At 45.5% G+C, this 18,322-nt stretch overlaps 3 long non-coding RNA genes across 3 annotated transcripts in view; 2 read left to right on the top strand and 1 right to left on the bottom strand.

Annotated features, from left to right (window-relative positions):
• The window catches only part of LOC310883514, a 142,150-nt gene that overhangs the window by 90,708 nt on the left and 33,120 nt on the right, over positions 1 to 18,322 (top strand). The window lies entirely within an intron of this gene.
• Positions 719 to 7,227, bottom strand: LOC310883519. The gene is made up of 2 exons (XR_014573581.1): positions 5,896 to 7,227; positions 719 to 5,782 (listed from the first exon to the last, which is right to left on the bottom strand). It is a non-coding gene; the product is annotated as an uncharacterized lncRNA (long non-coding RNA).
• Positions 14,117 to 18,133, top strand: LOC310883516. Its single transcript, XR_014573578.1, has 4 exons — positions 14,117 to 14,722; positions 15,759 to 15,986; positions 16,560 to 16,688; positions 16,790 to 18,133. It is a non-coding gene; the product is annotated as an uncharacterized lncRNA (long non-coding RNA).

Raw genomic sequence — 18,322 nt, 5'->3', positions numbered from 1 at the left:
GAGCATCTGGTCCCAGCTATCTTCCTAAAACCTGTGGTTTGCAGGAACATAATTGTGGAAAGCTACTCCCAGTTTTGAATGGGGCTGTGTGGTTGCTCTGAATTGTTCCATCCGGCACCTGGTGGAGCAGTTTGGGGCTGTAACTCCTCTTCCTCCTCCACTCCAGCCCCCTGTGGGCCAGGAGATGCTCTGGGATGGATGTGACATGACCTGGGCTCACAGCCTTGTCCCCCCCACGTTGCAGGGCTGCTGTGTGCAACCAGCCCGGTGGGCATGAGACCTGGCAAGTTTTGGGGCTGGCGGTGCCCACATTTGTGGCTCCCTGGCTCTGCTTTCCCAAAGATTTAAAATTTAGAGGTTTGTACCACCTGTAAGACCAGGAAAGGGAGAGAAAGATGTGACCTTAACTTACGGAGCATGGTGTTTTCAAGTACTTTGTTATGGGGAAGTCGGATAAAATAGGAAGTTAGAAACTAAGTATTTGTAGACTCTTTTATTTAGTGGGTGAGCTCCAGGTGAAACGAGAACAGAGAAAAAGGCAAGGGGATCTGAATATGAGCCACGAACAAGACTAGCATGGCAATGGTGAGCGCGGAATCAGCATTGCTTACTGTCAGCCTTCATGTTTTTTATTCACAATAATTAATCTCAAGGCATTATGTCTCTGTGGCAAACGCTCTCTTAGCATGGACGAGCATTTTTTTTTCCCTTTCCCCCCGTTTGTACACTTGCAAAGATAAGCCTCTTCTTTTCTGGTATCTGCATTCAGATCCGTGAGGGAGTTATTAACTGAACTGGCAGGGCTAACCAGCAACAATGGGACAACGACCCTGTCCTTGTAGTAATTTGTTCCGTGACGTTATAAGGATCCAAATTAAATAATCATTTAATAACAGAATAAAGAAGTTTTGCATATCTGTCCTTATGATGATTGTTTCCTTTCCACTGGTCTTTTCTGGTCTTCCTTTGGTTCCTAAGGAAATAGAGTAACAAGATTTATTTATTTATTTTCCCCCACAGTTAGATCCTGTCTGAAGCCCCTCAGATTTTCAGTGGTAAAAACATCCATTAAAGCTCATAAAATTAACAATTTCTCAGGCTTAGATATCCCATACTAAGATCCATACTCTTCTGTGAGAGACTTATAATAGATTTACAAAAAAAAAAAAAATCTTTGAGGAAATATCTGCTGCTACACTGAAACATAAAGGAGAAATTTGGGATGCTCTCATTAAGACCTTACTAGTCCCTTAAAGTACTTCAAAGCCAACACTTCTAAAGAAGCAAAAGGTAACTGACGTGGGGAAGTGTTTTCGTCTCCATTCAATTATTTCAGCAATCAGGTTAGTGCTGAAATTGAAATCCTATCCATCCTCATTACAAAGATATAATCAATAGCTGTAATTTAGAAGTTGGGGAATATCTTCATTAATATCCTCTCTTAAGTGCGTTTTAAATGTCATTGTATTATTAGCCAGCAATTATTTTCTCATAGTATGAGACTTAGGGTAAATATTTCAGAAATCTTATATGCCCTGCTAAACCACACCAAGCTGATAATCATCTAAGAAATCGGTGAATAAACAAGCACTTGAAATGCTTTTTCACCAGACAATGTTTTTCTTCAAGCTGCTGCCTGACAGCAGCGCTTCTTAGCAGAGCCATCACTCTGCATTTATTTATTTAAAATACCGCTTTTTTTTTTTTTAAGTGCATTTCCCCAGCTGCCAGCTCAGGCTGCTGGGCTAACCCCGTGGCTGTTGACCCCCGCAGTGGTGGTTTAGGGTGGAGAGGTGGTGCCCCAGGGCAGGGGCTGGGATGCTAAATCTGTCTGCTGGAGGTGGGCACCTGGGAGCAGATCCAGGGTCTGAAACCCCATTGGTGAGCAGTGTGCAAGCAGGCTGGGCTGAAATATGTGTATGTGGGGGTCTCTTCTGTCCTGTTGGCGTGTAATTGCTGCAGGGCTCTCAGTGAAGACCCCAGGGTGAGGAGGAGCGTCAGCAGCAGGATGTGAATTCCCGTGAGGACTTTGGCACTGGCAATACAAGCTGGGGGCTGACACGGGAGCACTTTCTCTGCGTTGTGTGTGCTGACCAGGCACTAAAGGGAGTGGGGACGGAGAAGCTGGTTTCCAGTCCATGAGAAGGTTTGTTGGCCACAGAACAGAGAGGTCAGAACTGAGATGGAGGTGCTGAGATGGCTGCGACGGTCACAGCATGCCCACAGGCGGAGGCTGTGGTAGGAGGGCATGGTGTTGTTGGCAGAGTGTATCTGGAAGCTTTTGTGGGAAACTGTCCTCCACGGGTTGTGAGAGCCAAGAAACCCCCTGATGAAGTGAGCATGCAGTCGTCTGGGAAAGCTCTGCATGAGCGGGACTCTGGCCACGGCCCCATCCATCGCGAGCCATGGCTCTTATCTCTGCACTGCATGGAGGAATTGGCTTTAGAAAAGGCTCTAGGTGATATATTTCCTCCCTTCCACCGCATGTGTAGCTGGAGTTGCTGGGAGCAAGCTTTGTGTTTGTTGGTGGCATGTGAAACAGTATCTTCCAGGAAACTTCAGAAATATTTTATGAAGTGTAGCAATAAAAATATCCATGTGGTGCGGCCCATGCAAAATAACATGCTTGGCTGGAAGCACTATGTACGGTTCCTATAGTGCACTATTCTTCCACAAAAAGAAAAAAAGAGAACTCGTGCAGATGGATTTCATCTCCTTGGTATTTGGATACCCATTACACAACCCCAAATAGCTTTTGTAGGGCAGTTGTAGAAGTAGTTATCCATGGCAAACCTTTCCAGCTCGGATCACGGGCTGGGCTGCGCTCAGGTTGGCCCTGCCAGGTTGGATCCGGCCCCGTGCTTCTGGCTCTGCCCCCAGGGAGCCCCAGCAGCCGTGCTGAAGCCGTTAACTCGGGGCTGGAGCTCTGCAGGCAGTGCTGCTGGTGGGACACGGGGCTGGGGGCCGTGCGAAACCGCCCGCGGGGAGACAGGGAAATCCTGCAGGAGAGGCTTTGCTTCTGCTTCCTGGGAGGACCCTACCAGCGGGATGGTCTGGGCCACCTTTGAAGAGAAAAGAAAGATTAGAGTGCACTCTTGATGTATCTGAGCAGTATTAATTAGTTAATATGGGTTCTGCTTTGTAGCTCCTGCCGCTGTGCTCCGTAAGGGGTTTGCTACGTGCTTGATAAGAGTCCTCGTGTGGCGGCAAGTCCCGTGCCTTTCTGCTGGAGTTCTGAGGCCTTTGGATATAGGGCTTGACAGGATGTGAGCAAGGCTAGTATGCCCAAGGGACAAACTGGGCAGCTCTTCAGGGCTGGCATTTCTAGATCTGATAAGGGATCGTATGCAAATAAGCCCTAATGAATGTTAATTACTGGGAGAGTTACATACTTTGCTTGATTCTTTTTTGGCAGCTTGTGCAACTGTGTTTTTGTATAGCTGGCACTTGAAACAGTTGATTTCAAAAAATAATAATCCTCTGTAATTACAATTGCTTTATTAAAGGTTGCAGGGCTTATATGATCTCTGTAGTGAATCTTTATGAATTCTTCTATCTAGATAGTCATCTCCTGGCTCTTTCTCCAAAACAGCACTGCATGGGTTGCTCACTGCTCATATGAGCTTATTTGCCAGCCTTTCCCAGCCTGGATCCCATGATTTCTAGTAAGATGATGAGGACTGTATTTTGCCCAGGATGTCTGTGGGTGGAAGCCCAACTGTCAGTTTGACTTAGTCCTGATGATTGACTTTGGAGGTAGCTTCCTGCTGCACAGCACAGCTTCCCACGATTCGGCTAACAGTTTGGGTATCAGCTGAGGGCTGCAGAGCAGAGGTTTGCCCTGGTCCTGGGTGCAGAGTGCCCCTGAGAAGTCCTACGGTTAGAAAGTCCTTTTGTGCCCAGCCTCAACAGGGCTGGAAGGCTCACGGTGCCCTTTGCCTACCACCTGGGGGCAACTGCTTTATACCCACACCCTCGCCGTGCGGATGGGCTGGGGGGAAGAACTGCTCTGAGCATCTGAGACGGGAGCAGGTCACCGTGTGCCCAGCCCCTTGGTGCAACCCGTTCTAAAAAATCCCTGTCCCCAAACTCTCCTGCGTGATGCTCCCCTCTTGGTGTTTTTCTGTTTAGCTCCGTGACCTGCAAGATCCCCCGCTGTGCTGGCTTGACCTGGCTCACTTCTGTGGGCTGCTTGAGCAGTTATATTTTTTCATAACTCAGCTGGAGGAACATCTGACTTTGCTAAGCTCTGCACAGTGAGCTTGTCCCGCGTGGCTCTGCAGGCGGGTCATGCGTCAGGTTTGGCAGCGCTGGGGTGATGAGCACAGCAGCGATAGCAATTGGGAGCCCTCGTGCCCGTTTCCACTGGAGCTACAATCACTGGCTCTGTGACAAGTTTCCTGTCCTGACTCATAGCTGCTGAGTCACGTTTAATTTTATCTCCCTTTGAAGGGAAATGGCATTTGGTCTCAGTTTTCTTTTGTTATTATTTTTAACGTATCGCAATGCTTGATAAGTTTTGGTTCGCACTTTTTATTTTTGCTGTTAACACTCTTCCAGTTTCAGGCTGGCTGCTGCAACAGCATAATTGTGTGTGAGGCTGTGAGTTGGAGTAACTGTTGTTGAAATTGCTGGAATAGCTATTGGAATGATTTGATATAGCTATTTCTGTCTGTCTTTCCTCGTCTCTGGCCGATGACAAATGATCTGGGGGAAAGCACAAAACTTGCACAATAGATCTATCCAAAATGTGCACTCGAAGGAAGTTTTGTCCCAAAGTAGGAGGCTGCATATTCCTTAAACACATTTGTGCTTTGTTACTCACACTGCTGATTTTGTGTTTTAGCAGCCTTCTAAACTTGTATAAATCTGGCCTTAATGAATTAACCAGCTCACAGACAGCAGATTCAACCTGCTTTGATCTTACTAATGCACTTTTCTGCAGTCAGCTGGGTGGGAGAAGACGGTAAAAGCCCATTTGGAGGAGTCTCGCCTGGTGATCTGGGTGCTGAGTTTCCGTGGTGCTGTGTTACTGCCAAAGGACAGGGTGCCAGAGCTCAGGGAGCGAGCAGGAAGTCTTGCTGGGTTCACGCATGGCGTACATACCATACCGGCGGGTATATACCATACCGGCGGGTATGTACCATATATATATACTGGGGCATGGCCGGGCGTGGCCCCCAGGGCCGCCTCCCCCCGCAGCCCCTCGCCCACCCCGCAGTGGCCCCGGTTCCCAGCGGCGCGGGGCACGCAGAGCCTGGCCGCCTGCCAGCAGCAGCAGCGGCTTTTCTTTCCTGGCTAATCGCTGATAAAACAGGAAGGCCTTGATCATCCCTTCTGACATGAATAACGATGTTATCTCCTGTGATGTATGACCCAGAGCCAGATAATGTCCTCTGGCAGGCCTTTTTTCTCATGAGATGTAAAATACAATGATTATGTTACAAGGGGGAGATAAAGTGGCACAATCTTCACTAGTTCAAATAACTAATTGAAGCAGGAACTAGTGGAAATGGCTTCCTTTGTTCCCCAGCCATTGTTGATATAACAGCGCTTATAATGAAAGCCGAAGCTGTTGCCCTCTTTTTTTTTTTTCCTTCTCTATTTTTTTGCCTTTTGAACTCGAGTGCCTTCTCTTCTGCTTCCTCCTCCCTGTTTCCCTGGGGGAGCCGAGGACAGCGGTGATTTCTAGCAAGGGGTCCTGTTTTCCAGCAGGTCTTGTGTGTGAGCGTCGGGAGGATGAAATCAATAAGTAGCTCTCATTCTTTGTTTCCCTAGAGGACTTTTGAGAATGGAAAAATTGAGACCAGTGCTCTCCAAACCATAATTACACTTTTTTTTTTTATATTTTATTTGCTTTCATTTTTTTTTTGTGAAAGCAACAAACCTAATTACCTGGCAGGGATGGTCACTGGGGGTATATTGATATCTCAGTGAGCGTACAGTAGTTATCACAATTGAGTTCAAAGATTAAAAAAGTGGAAGGCAAAAAGAGCGCCCCCTCCCCCCAGCCATGAAGTAGCTTGTTGTAAAAAGCAGGAGGGATGACAGCGTGGCTTTACACAAGGGGTGATGCCGTGCTGTTGTGGTACATCATCATTAAAGGTGTTGGGAGGATTGATTCTTCACAGCCTGCTCTGATCATTAAAAAAGGTGCTATGACACAGGGTCTTTCCTCCCGTGGGCAAATGAGCCTCTTTGGACCTAAACTGGCTTCAAATATGAAACAAGGATTCTTTGCTTTAATATATATTTATATATTAATGTCCACAGTACTTAAAGAACAGCATTAAATATGAGACTCTTGTCAGAGGCTATCTATTGCAGCTTTACAGCCGCGGCGGGTGCTGCACTGCTGAGGAGCAGGCTGTGCCCTGATCACTCGGTAACCTGGCCAGATGAAGCTGATAGAGACGTATCCGACTGGGTGGCAGACACAGAATTTAAGAGGCTTGCTCCTATCCATCTAGGAATATAGCAACATCGTAATGAGGTTAGACTTCAGCTCTCATGATCCCAGACCATTGATGCTGTACTATCTGATGCCTCTGACTCACTGAACTTTAATTAATCTTTTTGGGATTCATCTTCTAGAAAAGGCTCTGACTTGTGTGATACAGGCTTGCTCTGGCTCTACCTTGTCCTTGAGCTGCAGCCCCTGTGAAGTCAGTGGGTCTGCAGCTGGTGCTCTCTTCATCCTTGGGGCCAAGTCCTGTAAAGCTCAGCTCCCACAGCTGCAGGGAGCCAGGAATCTTGCCTTGGGCCCAAATAGGGGATGAAAAGCAGGCCATCGGCTAACTGAAAAACTTTAACTGGGCTTTGCAAGGCATGTGAGTGACCCAACTTCGTATTTTATTGGGGGATAACATTGATGTAAAAGGCTCGTAACTCAGCAGTGTGCTATGAAGTTTCTGCGTACAGGACTGGGATGTGGCAGGAGGGCAATGAACCGCGGGGCTGCTGCAGAGGCACCCGGAGCAAGATGAGTAAAGGGGTGGGTGAAGCACATGCAGACCAGACACAGGGTGGGCTCAACACCTCTTTGAAGATGAAGCTGTGCTCCCAAAATACTGTCAAAGCGGGGTGAGAAATCCCAGAGTTAGGCAAGAGCAGGGCACCTGGGTGCTATTTATGACTGAGCTACTGTGTGACCTTGAGCAGCTCATTGCACCTCTGAGTCATGGCTCTGCTTCCCTAACTGCAAAACGAGCGTTACAGTAACACCTACTTCGCTCACAAGGGCATCATGTGGTGCAATTTGATAATTAATCGAAGGTAGGAAAACATCCTCTGTGGCAGTAAGGCTGCGATGCAATGCTCTGGTCCTCCCAGTGCTCGCTTGCAGGCTGGGAACGTGGCTGAACGCCTCGACTCCAGAGGGTGCTTTGTTCCCTGTAAGCACAGGAAGAAATACTTGCAGAATTGGGACCCCTGTGCAAAGTTTTATGAGTTACCACATGGCCACTGTGCAAATCAATTACTGCAGCAGGTCTGTAATGAGACTAAGTTACAAAACAGTTACTGATTCTACAGCAACTTGAGCAGATGCCAAAAAATGTGGCCAATAATTAGTGACCGCCTGACGGATCCAGGGCTTCTCGGCAGCTTTTGCTCGGTGCTGGGTTCACCGTGCAAGCGATTCTGGAAATGGGCCTGCTGGTGAGGTCAAATTAGCTGTTGTTTTTTAAAATATTTGTTTCGTGTCAGTCTTTGTTAGAATCCCAGTTTAAAACCTTTCAGGTGTAAGTACAAAGCTTAAAAGCTTTTCCACAGCTCCACCCTTAAGAATGGGTTTAATCCTTTTAACAAAGCTCTGATCCGACAGTTTATTTCGCTCTAGGCTTTAGCTTCAGTGGTTGCAGCCAAAACCTGACAAGTTCTTCTTGTTAATTCTGAATCTATTATCCAGTGACAAATGTATCTCCCACTTATATGTGACACTGAGAATGAAATGCATATGATCAAATTTCTTATAGCTGGAGTGGGGCTGGTTGTTAAGAACATCTCCATATCTTTGCAATATGACAGTCAATCCAAACCCATTCTTTTTCAGTAGCATGTCTCAGCCTAGTTTGGGACACTCATGATGGGTTGCAATCTGCTGCTATACTCTGCAAAGATTAAAGAAAGGCTAAAAATAAACCTGTCATTTTCCCTGGACACTTTCTTGTGAAATGCAGAGAGATACGTCACTAGAATGCAAAATAAATTCGTATGGATTTTTTATCGTATTTTTTTTTCTTTTTTTTTTTTTTTCTTTATGGACAGATGGAGTCACTGTCGTTTCTGGTTTCTCATTTCTAAATACAGTGGTGTTATGTACAGCCTTCCACCTGAAAGCTTGTCTTGGAAGCCAAAAGAGAGAAAAAATGGATTTTTACAATAAAGCCAAAAAAGTTATTAATTCCTATAAGTTTGCCAATACACAGGATGCAGATAATGTATTTGATGAACTCAGATCCCTTCTCTGCTCATAAAATATTGGCATGCTGACGAAATTTATATTCTGAAATATAGCGTGTGTGACATGAGGCTGCTTTTTTCCTTCTTTTTTTTTTTATTTCTATAGGATTGAGCTTTTGCTAGTGACAGACTCACGTCTGCAGGAGGATGGTGCCCCAAAAGATTGCAGGGCACTGAGAGCTGGGAGAGCTCTGACACTGTCCGAGTGACCCTGTCACTTGTTTAGTCCCTCTCCAGCCGATCTCTTGCCATCTGGTTTCAGTGTGTGTCTGGACCAAAACCACTCAGACCAGTGCCATCACTATCTTGTCCTTTAGAGACCCATATTTTCCAGCCCCCATCGTTATTCCTGGGCTTTTCTGCAGCCACATCGTGCTCCCTTAAAGGCTGGTGACAGCAGAAGATGCAATGCGTTAGGTGTTCTGGGTGTTTTCCTGAAGGCAGCTGTCTTAGAAGTGGCTGTCCTGAGAGCTTCCCCTTTGCTCGTTCCTGAAGCAGTGCCAGGAACCGCCCAGCTCTTACAGATGGGTCCGTGAGGGAGAAGTGCTCGCAGACGGGGTGTCTCTGGCCAAAGGTGCCTTGTGTCGCTGCAGTCAAAGGCGCGATGGTGACGGAGAAAGTCAATTTCCTGTTAAATTAGCTTGGCTGTTTCTCTAGGAAAGGTGGAATTTTAATGAAAGTGCTTATTAATGGATGAGCCCAGAGGGAAGAGGATTTGTGGCGAGGCCAGGGCTTTATAAGGAAAGCCTTACCTCGTAAAAGGCCACAAAAGATGCTTACAGGACTGAACTTGGTCTGCTTGGGAATCGGCTGCTACTACAGAGGGACAGTCTTCCTTTTCCCATAAAACATGCATTAAGGGTGCCAACTAAGTTGGTTCTTTTTTATATCAGTCACAAAAACAGCGGGAGGTTTAGTTCCTGTCAAACTTTATGGGCCATTTACAAGGAGGCCTTCCCCAAAGTATTTCACAGGCCAAATAAAAATAAATGGCACTGAAAAATTTTATAATACAATGCACAAACTGTTGTGGTAGTGGGAAAACCTGTGCCAGAGACCTCTTCTCCGTCTCCTGCACAGAGGAATTAAACTGGAATTTTAATTATTGTAGCTTGCATGGCGTTTTTCATTTTCAAGCATTAACATAGTCTCAGGGTCGCCTTGGGAAGGAGGGAGATCTGGTTTATAGAGATGGGAAATGTGGTGGCAGAGGTGCAGCTCCGTGTCCTGGTGAGGGGCAGCAGCCCCACAGCTACGGCGAGGAGACCCCAGGGGAGGCGGTGGGTCTGAGCAGGGTTGGGCAATACCTGCGGCACTGGGGCAGCTGGGTTCACATCTGCTGTGCTTGAGTGTCCTGTCTAGGTGCTTGTATGTGGGCTCACGTGTGCCTGTTGAGCCCCTAAGCCCAATTTCTGCAAAAACCCGGGCTTAAGCTTGGAGGCTCAAGCCTTGGTTGAGGCTGATGTGGCTGCGCAGCTGCTGGGGAGGCGCTTTTCCCCATTACTTCACATTTCTACTCAGAATGGGAGGCCAAAAGGAAGGAGCTAATTTCAACCCCCTCTAGGACCAGATGAAACATTTGGAGAGGAACTGAGTGGGTCGGCTTACAGTGAGGAGCCTGCTCACAGGAATAGCTGCATTTCCTTCCACAGAAGTTTTATCCTCTGCCGAGCCACGGGGAGGAAAACACTTCTGTCTCATGAGCAAAGCAGGATCTGAGTAACTGCTTGGAGAGGAGCAGCTCCTGTGCATATTTTTAATAGAAACGGGTTGAGCAGTCGCTTCTGCAGCGAGCCGTCTGCGCTGACGGGCGCGCTTCACAGCTCGCTCGGTGAACTGTTGCACTGCTGAACCTGCCGTACCTCGGTGCTGGATTTACCGCACCAACAGCTTTATCGGAGGAGTGAAACAACAGCTTGCTGCTACAGCAAGGGAGAGGAACAATCTACCCTTCAGCAACCAAATGGGCAGCGAGCAAAGATGTTCTCCAAATAGTTTCTCTTCCTCGCGCGCTCTCGGCAGCCCTGCTCAGTAAGGTCAGGTGTTGGAGCAGCAATGCGATTGCACCATTGCTTCCTTAGATTGCACACTTCAGAAAAATTAACAAGGAAATCCCTTTACTGACCTGATGATGTTAGAGCTGCTGCTGCAGTGTTAGTTTTTTTTCCCCCACGAGGATGGTCCAACACTAGAACCAGTCCCCAGAGAGGAGGTGGGGTCTCCATCCTCACTGATGCTCAGAACTGACCTGCACCGTGGTCCTGAGCCACCTGGTCTAAATGGAGCTGGGCTGAGCAAGGCGTTTGACAGGGACCTGTAGCTGGTTTCTCCCTGCCCTGCTTTGCATTTCAGGCTATTCAGAGATGGAACAGCTTGAATGATTTTGGTTCGGCAGCGATGCCCTCGGAGCAGGAGTCCTGGCAAGGGCAGGCTGCCTCTGCCTCAGCACAGCCCTCGGCTCTTCTGCCAGGGCACGTGGTGCCACGCGGGGTCAGGAACAGGAGCCGGGATGAGATGGATGCGGGGAGCTGATTTAACCTGACAGTAAATAAGTTCCTCTGAGCCAGGACAAGTCGGGGCACGGGAAAGGTCTGGCTGCAGGTACTAATGCTTTGATGAGGATGGACTTGAAATGCATCAGGCTGTGTTTCTCTCTTTCTTTATTTTTCTTTTAAGTGTATAATGAGGTTAAGAATTTTCTCAGTGTGCTGTTGTTTTATGACTCTGATGCTGAAGTGCTCAGAAGAAAAAAAGGTGGGGTAAAATCAGGAATGACTCCAAAATCTTATTAGGAAACACACAGAAAATGGGAGCTTTAAAAAAAAAATAATAAAACCAATAAAAAATGAAAAGCAAGCAAACCAAGGCAAAGAGAGTTTGTTTGTTTTTGGCTTATTTTCATATCCTCTCCTGTTCCCATCCTTTTCTGTTCTTTCCACCCACGAGATCTTCTAAAAAATGTTAATTTTTCAAGCCTCTATTAATCTGCCATTCTGTTTGTGACATATCTGAGTGGTTCTCCTAATGCTGACAGGCTTAGTTTGCATTTGCTATGATGCTGTATCAACTCTGGTTCAAAGTCAAGCTATCAACAACAGGACATGGCTTTGAAATAAGCTTCTGGGATAAACAGAGCTGTAAACCAGTGTTCGCGACAATTTTGCGTAACAATGTAGAACAGGGAGACGTTATTCCCCCTCCACAAGTACCTGTAACTTCATGGGTTTGATTCAAAGCTTTGAGACAGGGATGCACTAATTGAGAAGATCTGAACACCTTAAAACATACAAGTATCCGTTTGCTTTCGAGCTTCCATGACAGGTTCTGAGAAAAAATAATGACTAGTAATGTTAACACAAAAGACATTGTGCTGTAGAAGGGACTAACTAGATTCATTTAATTTTGAATTTGCTCTGGGTAACATCAAAGTAACTAAAACGCTGTTAATCTTCCTACCTGAATGAGATGTCTGCTAACAGGGAGGTGCGAGGGAGGGAGGTGCCTATTAAACGAGTTTAATTAAGTGAAAGTGACAGCATTACCCGGGGAGAAAGTACTGCCTTTCATTTCTTAGGCGGTGTCTAGTCCAAGGCGGGCAGTAACGCCCTGTCTGCCTGTGCTCTCCTCCGAACCGACGGCACGAGCAGGTGCCGGGAGCTAAGGGGTGCCTGCGCTGGGGCCCTGGTGTGCTGCCTGACAGCACAGGAGCCTGGTGGACCTGGGGGCCTGGCTGTGTGCCCCGTGAGCTCGGGGATGAGCATCCCCCCTTGCAGAGCACTCAGCCGCTGCGTCGAGTGTCACCAGCCCCAGCGGGCAGTACAGAGTTCGGTGTTGGGTCCTCACCCAGCTCCCTGCAGGAGGTGGAAGATGAAGCTGTCTGCTTTCCTGCTGCTTTCGTCCTCTGTCTCCTGCTAAGCTATAAGCTCCCTGGCACTGGCAGGTAGAAGAATGGTGTTTTCTGCTCTCCAATGTGACCGATATTCACAACACACGGGAGTTTATGACCTTGCACGATGCCCATGCAGCCACACTGGTGGAAAAGGGTTTGTAAGAAGTGGTGGAACCAAACCTGCAAGTCACCTTCCTCTTCCTCACCGTATGTGTGCGTGTCTGTGGGAGACGACTGGTGGTTCTGCCCAGTTTTATAGCCCATGGCTTTGTCTGCTCTTTGCCAGCGTTTTTTCCACAGTGATAACTGGGTTTTCTAAGTTACAGCACAGCTAAATGGAGGATAACTGAACTTTGTGACGAAGCAGGTTTCCCTGTGAATTGCTTCCCGCACCCTGCATGGGCTGGGTGTGACGCAGAGGGCTGAACACCGCTCCTCATGAACGGGGCTCACGGTGGCCTTTGCACCTTCCTCTTGGGAAATATGCCCCATTGATTGTAGGGCATTCTGCTGAAAGGGACTGAATTGCTCAAGGACCTTAATTCTGCAGTCTTTGCTTTCATAGTTAGATTTTTACATTCCATCTTGGAAATAACAGCAATCAAAATGAGTCCAAGGTACTAAACAAACAAACAAGAAAACCCACACCAAAACCCTGGTTTTACATAAGAATTATTTTGAATTATGCTTTCATTTTGTGAGAATATCCCACAAAAATATTTGCTTTTCAGTAAATTGCTGAAAGGCTTTTGAAAATACGTTCGCTCTTCCAGTAGAGAAAAACATTAAGAGAGAGAAGTTTCCAATTTTTAATGACAAGTAGACTTTTACTGAAGAAACTCTTCTCCTCACAAATGCTTCTAAAATTTGATAAGTTCTGGTTACTCAGCCTGTGTTGCAGACTCAGGGTCTATTCTTGTGAGTAAGGGTCACAGGATCAGGTCTTACTACGTGACTCATCTTTCCTCTCCACAAGAAGCAATACCTTGAAGAGCTGTGCCTGACTGGGCAAGGTCTGAGTAGGATTGTTTATGCTGCTGCAACAAAAAAAATGATGGAAGTTAATTTAAGTTAATATAATCTCAGTAATCACTGGATTTATTGCCCAGGAAAACTTAAGACCTTTCAGGCTCTTCGTTTTGCCAAAAGCTGAGATCATGGTTTCTAAACTTTGCTGCTTTGTGCCGATGTGCAGGTGCTAATCATTTCCATGCTGCCGAGCCGTAATTTGCTGGCCTCCTATATAAAACATACCAGCTTTTCACAGTGCCCTCTTATATATGCTGCTTTACGAGGAAACTATAACTAACAATTAAACCAGTATGTAATGTATTATTTTCTTAGTTTATGGAAGATTGTTTTATGGGGCAACATATTAACAAGAGGCGCCTGGAGGTGCGTGGTTAGTAGTGTCCTGCCCTTCAGTAGTTCACATTCACACGCAGATATGAACATATGATGCTCATCGATAATCAGGTTGCAAATGGCTCTGTTGAGTAATTGCAGCATTAGTCTTCCCTAACTGAAGCTTCAAAGTAATTTCAGCGGTTTATAATTACAGAGTTAGCGGACTGTAATAATTTCCAAATGTTTTGGAGCTGATTTTGAAGCATATCTGCAGTGTGTAGTTATGGTAAGTCTCAAAGGGCCAGATCCTGGAGAAATTACTTTGACAGGTAGGCTGGGACGCTTCTTTTTAGTGAAGTAAAGCCTGTTGGGGAAATCTTCGCTGATGTCTGAGACTTACATGAGAGACATGAGCTGGTCTGGATAAAATGGTACTTCTGAATGGGTCAGAGGAGAGAAAGGAGAGGTATGCAGACATTACTGAATTTGTGGGACTAGGAGCATTTTAATTACTATTTGGGTGCAAGTTCTATTAGAAAAACACATTTTTTCCGTTTATTTTTATGCACAAAAACTACTGACAGTATAGATCTTAATGTATCCCAGTGGATGAATTTGAAGTGAGGCAATTTCATTGATTAGAAACACTTTCTCTTCTACGAAGTTTAGGCTTGTGGAGCTTCTGCTCTCCATATGTAAAAAAAAGAGACTGTGGATCAGGTTTTCAAGGGTAGTGAAGTGGTTACTGATGGCGATGAGTACCTTAAGGGGATTCTCAAAAGCACCTGAGCTGATCAAGTCACATGAATGACTAGTTCATTCCTGGCATTTGTGCCTAAATAAGCCTGGAAACTGGGCCTGAGGGACACAGAGAGGAAGGCAGTCACCCCAGTTGTCTTACCCTAGTGACCTAGTCTCAACATTTTTCTCAGCGCAACTTTTTATGGTTGACCACAAGGCTGCATATATTAATGCACTCGTCATATTCATCCACTGAATAACCCTCAACAACTTTTCAGGGAGGTAAGGCTTCAATTACTGTGTCTAGGATTATAAAATACAATTCTTGATCTCCTTTGTTTCTCAGACTGCCTGAAAGCTATAGGAAACTATAGGGGGAGAGCTTGGGAACTATTAGACAATACCTGGAAAAGAAGGGGGAAAATGATCTAACTGAGTTTGGCCAGGCAGTTATTTAATTACTAGTCTGACTTGTGGTATGGAGATGGAGCTGAGGAGGTTCCTGGCCAGCCTAGGGAAATAAGATCAGGTTAAAAATCTTTTCATTTGAAGAAAAATATAGGAGCTGGGGGTAGGAGTAATGTGCAAATGGCAGCTGACTCCAGAACTGAGCAGAACTGGCAACCCTCTGGCCCTGTAGCTCCAAAACACGCCTATAATTAAGATGGGTGATGAGAAGTGCTAGTCTGGTGATAAGGGACGAGTGTGCTTGAGCATGGGGTGAGCGAGGCAGTGCTGTCCAGTCTCACCAGGATATCACCAAAGACAAGATGTCATTATTGCTGAGATACCCACTCTTCATTGTCAAATGGTGGACCAGAGCTGGCAGAAGAGGAGGAGTTTGCCCATACACGTTAGCGTTTCAGCTCATGGTATAGAGGTGGTCCACAGTTGCTAGCTAAGACCTGTCCTTTGCTCCTGGTTGCTCCTGCTTTGTGCATGACATTTCTAAAATCAAGCGCAAAGTGCCTTTGCCTCCTGTCCTGGAAGCCTGTATAAGTACTGCATCACGTTCAGACTGGTGCTCAGGGATATCATCTTGCCTCTTTGTGTATATTTTCAGTGTGAAAACTAAATTTTATTGGAAACAAGCCTCTTATTTAAAATAGAAAAGAGAGCAAAGAATTTTTATCCTTTCATGAAGCTGATCCAAGCCTTCAAAGTGTTTTGGTAATCGTGTTTATGGCTAAAAGATTGATTATTTGAGTCTGTGCTAGAGTATACTTTTTAGAATGAAGTAATGGCTCATTACAAACCAGCTCAGGAATGCTTTGAGTATTTTTTTTCCCTCTCTCTCTCTCTTTTTTTTTTTTTTCAGGAATTTTTTTAAAGCTGGATGAGGAGGGAAGAGTGTGAGGCACTAAGTTTAGCATTTCGAAACATCTGGATCTCCTTTATGGTTTATTTTTTAATGTGTTTTCCATGAGTCTATTTAAACAACCACATGGCTTGATGGCAAAATGAATGCAAGTGCAGTGTGTGGAAGGGGACCCTGGATAAAAGTTCGGCTTGCTAACTAGAGTCAAGTGACACGCTCTCGTTTCTGGTAAGGTCGTGTGGATTCACAGGAAGAGCCCATCTTGGCTGCTGCTCTTCTTGTTCTCTGCCAAAAGCTGTTAAACATAAAGCAGGCAAAGGAAGTACTAAATTACAGAGCACCTAATCTTTAGCCCTTTGTTTAATCTCAAATGAGTCTCCCAGATCGCATAAACTAGGAATGAGAACAACACGTAAGGCCAACCACGAGATGGTCTAGGACATGCACTGGAGCAAAGGGGCTCCTGTGGCTGCAGAGGGGAGGGAACAGGGTGGGATGGGGATGGTAAAGCCTTTTGAGGCTGTGCTATTGCAAAGCTGTTGACAGCTGTTCTGATGGGCTGTGAACACACTAGCAAGGTGTAGCAAGAAATGGCACCTGTTTAGCTCCTGTTAATTTTGAGCAAACTGGGTTTTTTTGTTAGCAGAGTAATAGATATCGTTATAAAATTCAGAAGGCCCCCATTGCTGATAGATGCTGGCAGAGGGAGTGAATAAACCTCAACTCTGCTTGCAAGTGGTCTTCTTTAACCATTGCTCTCTTTTCTCATGATCTTTTCTCTCTCTCTCCTTTTCCTCACAGCTATTGTCCCACCTTTTCTCTCTTCCAACCACGTTTTCATTCCGTTGCTGCTTTCAACTTAGCCCAAATATTAATGGGGTCTCAGGTCTTCAATCCTGGGCTTGCATTAGGAGAGTGAGGCTGACTAAGGTATGACAAGGGGCAGATCTTACTTGGGGTGGTCCATCCCCACCGGAGTTTTACAGCCTTCCCTGAAATCCCAGTCATTCTTTGCCATTCTGTCTTAACAGTGACATGCAGTGGCAGCATGATGCAACAGAGGCAGCTGCGGACATCATACAGTCTTATTACTGTATCATTTTTTCCCATCAACGTGTCAATACCTTACAAGATGCTGATGCATCTTGTATCTTTGCATTAACTTTCTGAGGATTTCAATGACTGTCCCAAGCCTGCAGAGATGGGCACAGGTCAATGCAGGCTGAGCGTGAAGAGAGGCATGTAGGCAAAAGAGACAGAATCCTTTACAAAGCAAGGACATTTTTATTGTTTTCCAACATATAAGACTAAATATTTCTGTCCTCTTGTTGTTATTGTGATAAGAAATTATCCCCTCTGTTCTTGTTTTGTATGATATTGTTGCCGTAATCATTTTCTGCATTTCATGTATATGCACATGCATACAATTTTACTACAAATATTTCTGTTGAGATCCCCACCAGCTAAAAAGTGTTAGCCTTTGCTGGGTACAACTCAGATTAGATTTCTTTGTACCTGGGAAAGATTTTTGGGGTCATTCTTCAAAACCTCTGTTTCCCAGGAAAGTCTGGAAATTGTGTTGAATTAATTTTTAGAGAATTGGACCCTTGCAAAAAGTTTGTGGGAGGGGTTGGATGACAGTGTTAGTATAGGCAGCAAAGATAAAGGATAGATTCCTCAGGAAGGAGAGGAGGGAGCCCCAAAGGAACAGGACGTGTTAAGTTGAGGGAGGGTTAGGCTGCAGAAGGGTAGAGAAAAGCAAGTGTTGATACTTCAGGATACTTCTTTTAGGATATGTTCTGTGCTTCAGGGATACATCTGTTCTAAGTGCATGGAAAATAAGGGATATTAGTGCATAAATGTGAAAGGGGCAATGGAGATGGAGCCAAGGATAGTACTATTTGTCTTCAGTGACTTGTACAGATTTCTGAACTGAGGAGCAGAAGGGTTAACCACTGTGTGTATTAAGGCTACAAAAAGCTTTTCAACCAGGAACATAAATTACTGAAGCTGCTATTCACAAAAACACATATCAGACATAAAACAACTGCCACAGCTTTTCAGATGTCTTATTGTGCTTCATCTCATGGTGATGACTGCAGTGCTCTGGGACTACTTTTCAAAGTATTCTCTTTTGTATCTCAAGAATACACAATGGCTCAGCCTTGACATCTATCTTCATATGTAAGAAGACTGATAGGTCACTAGTGACATAGCTGCAAACATATTATCAAGCATCTTCTGATTGCTTCCAGGCAAGTGTTCTTGTCCTGCATAAGAGACAATATTTAGATGTTCCTTTTCCTGAATATCTTACTGGATTTTCATGTACTTTAAATTATGGCAAGAACAAACATTAAAGACATTTTTCCCACTCTGCTTTGTGATTTGCAGGGAGTCTGAGATCAATGTTTCCAGCGACCATTGGATTTCTTCATTCCCAGCAAGGTCCCACTCTAAAGAGAGCAGGCAAAAAGCCCCATCCTAAAGAGATGCTGAGGTCCAGATCTGGAGAGAGAATACTCAGCTAATCAGATATTCATGCACTTCTAACCCTTCTGTTT

This window comes from Anser anser (assembly GCF_964211835.1).
Source record: "Anser anser genome assembly, chromosome: 18".
Classification (NCBI taxonomy): Eukaryota; Metazoa; Chordata; class Aves; order Anseriformes; family Anatidae; genus Anser; species Anser anser.
This window is presented reverse-complemented; position numbering and strand designations above follow the sequence as displayed.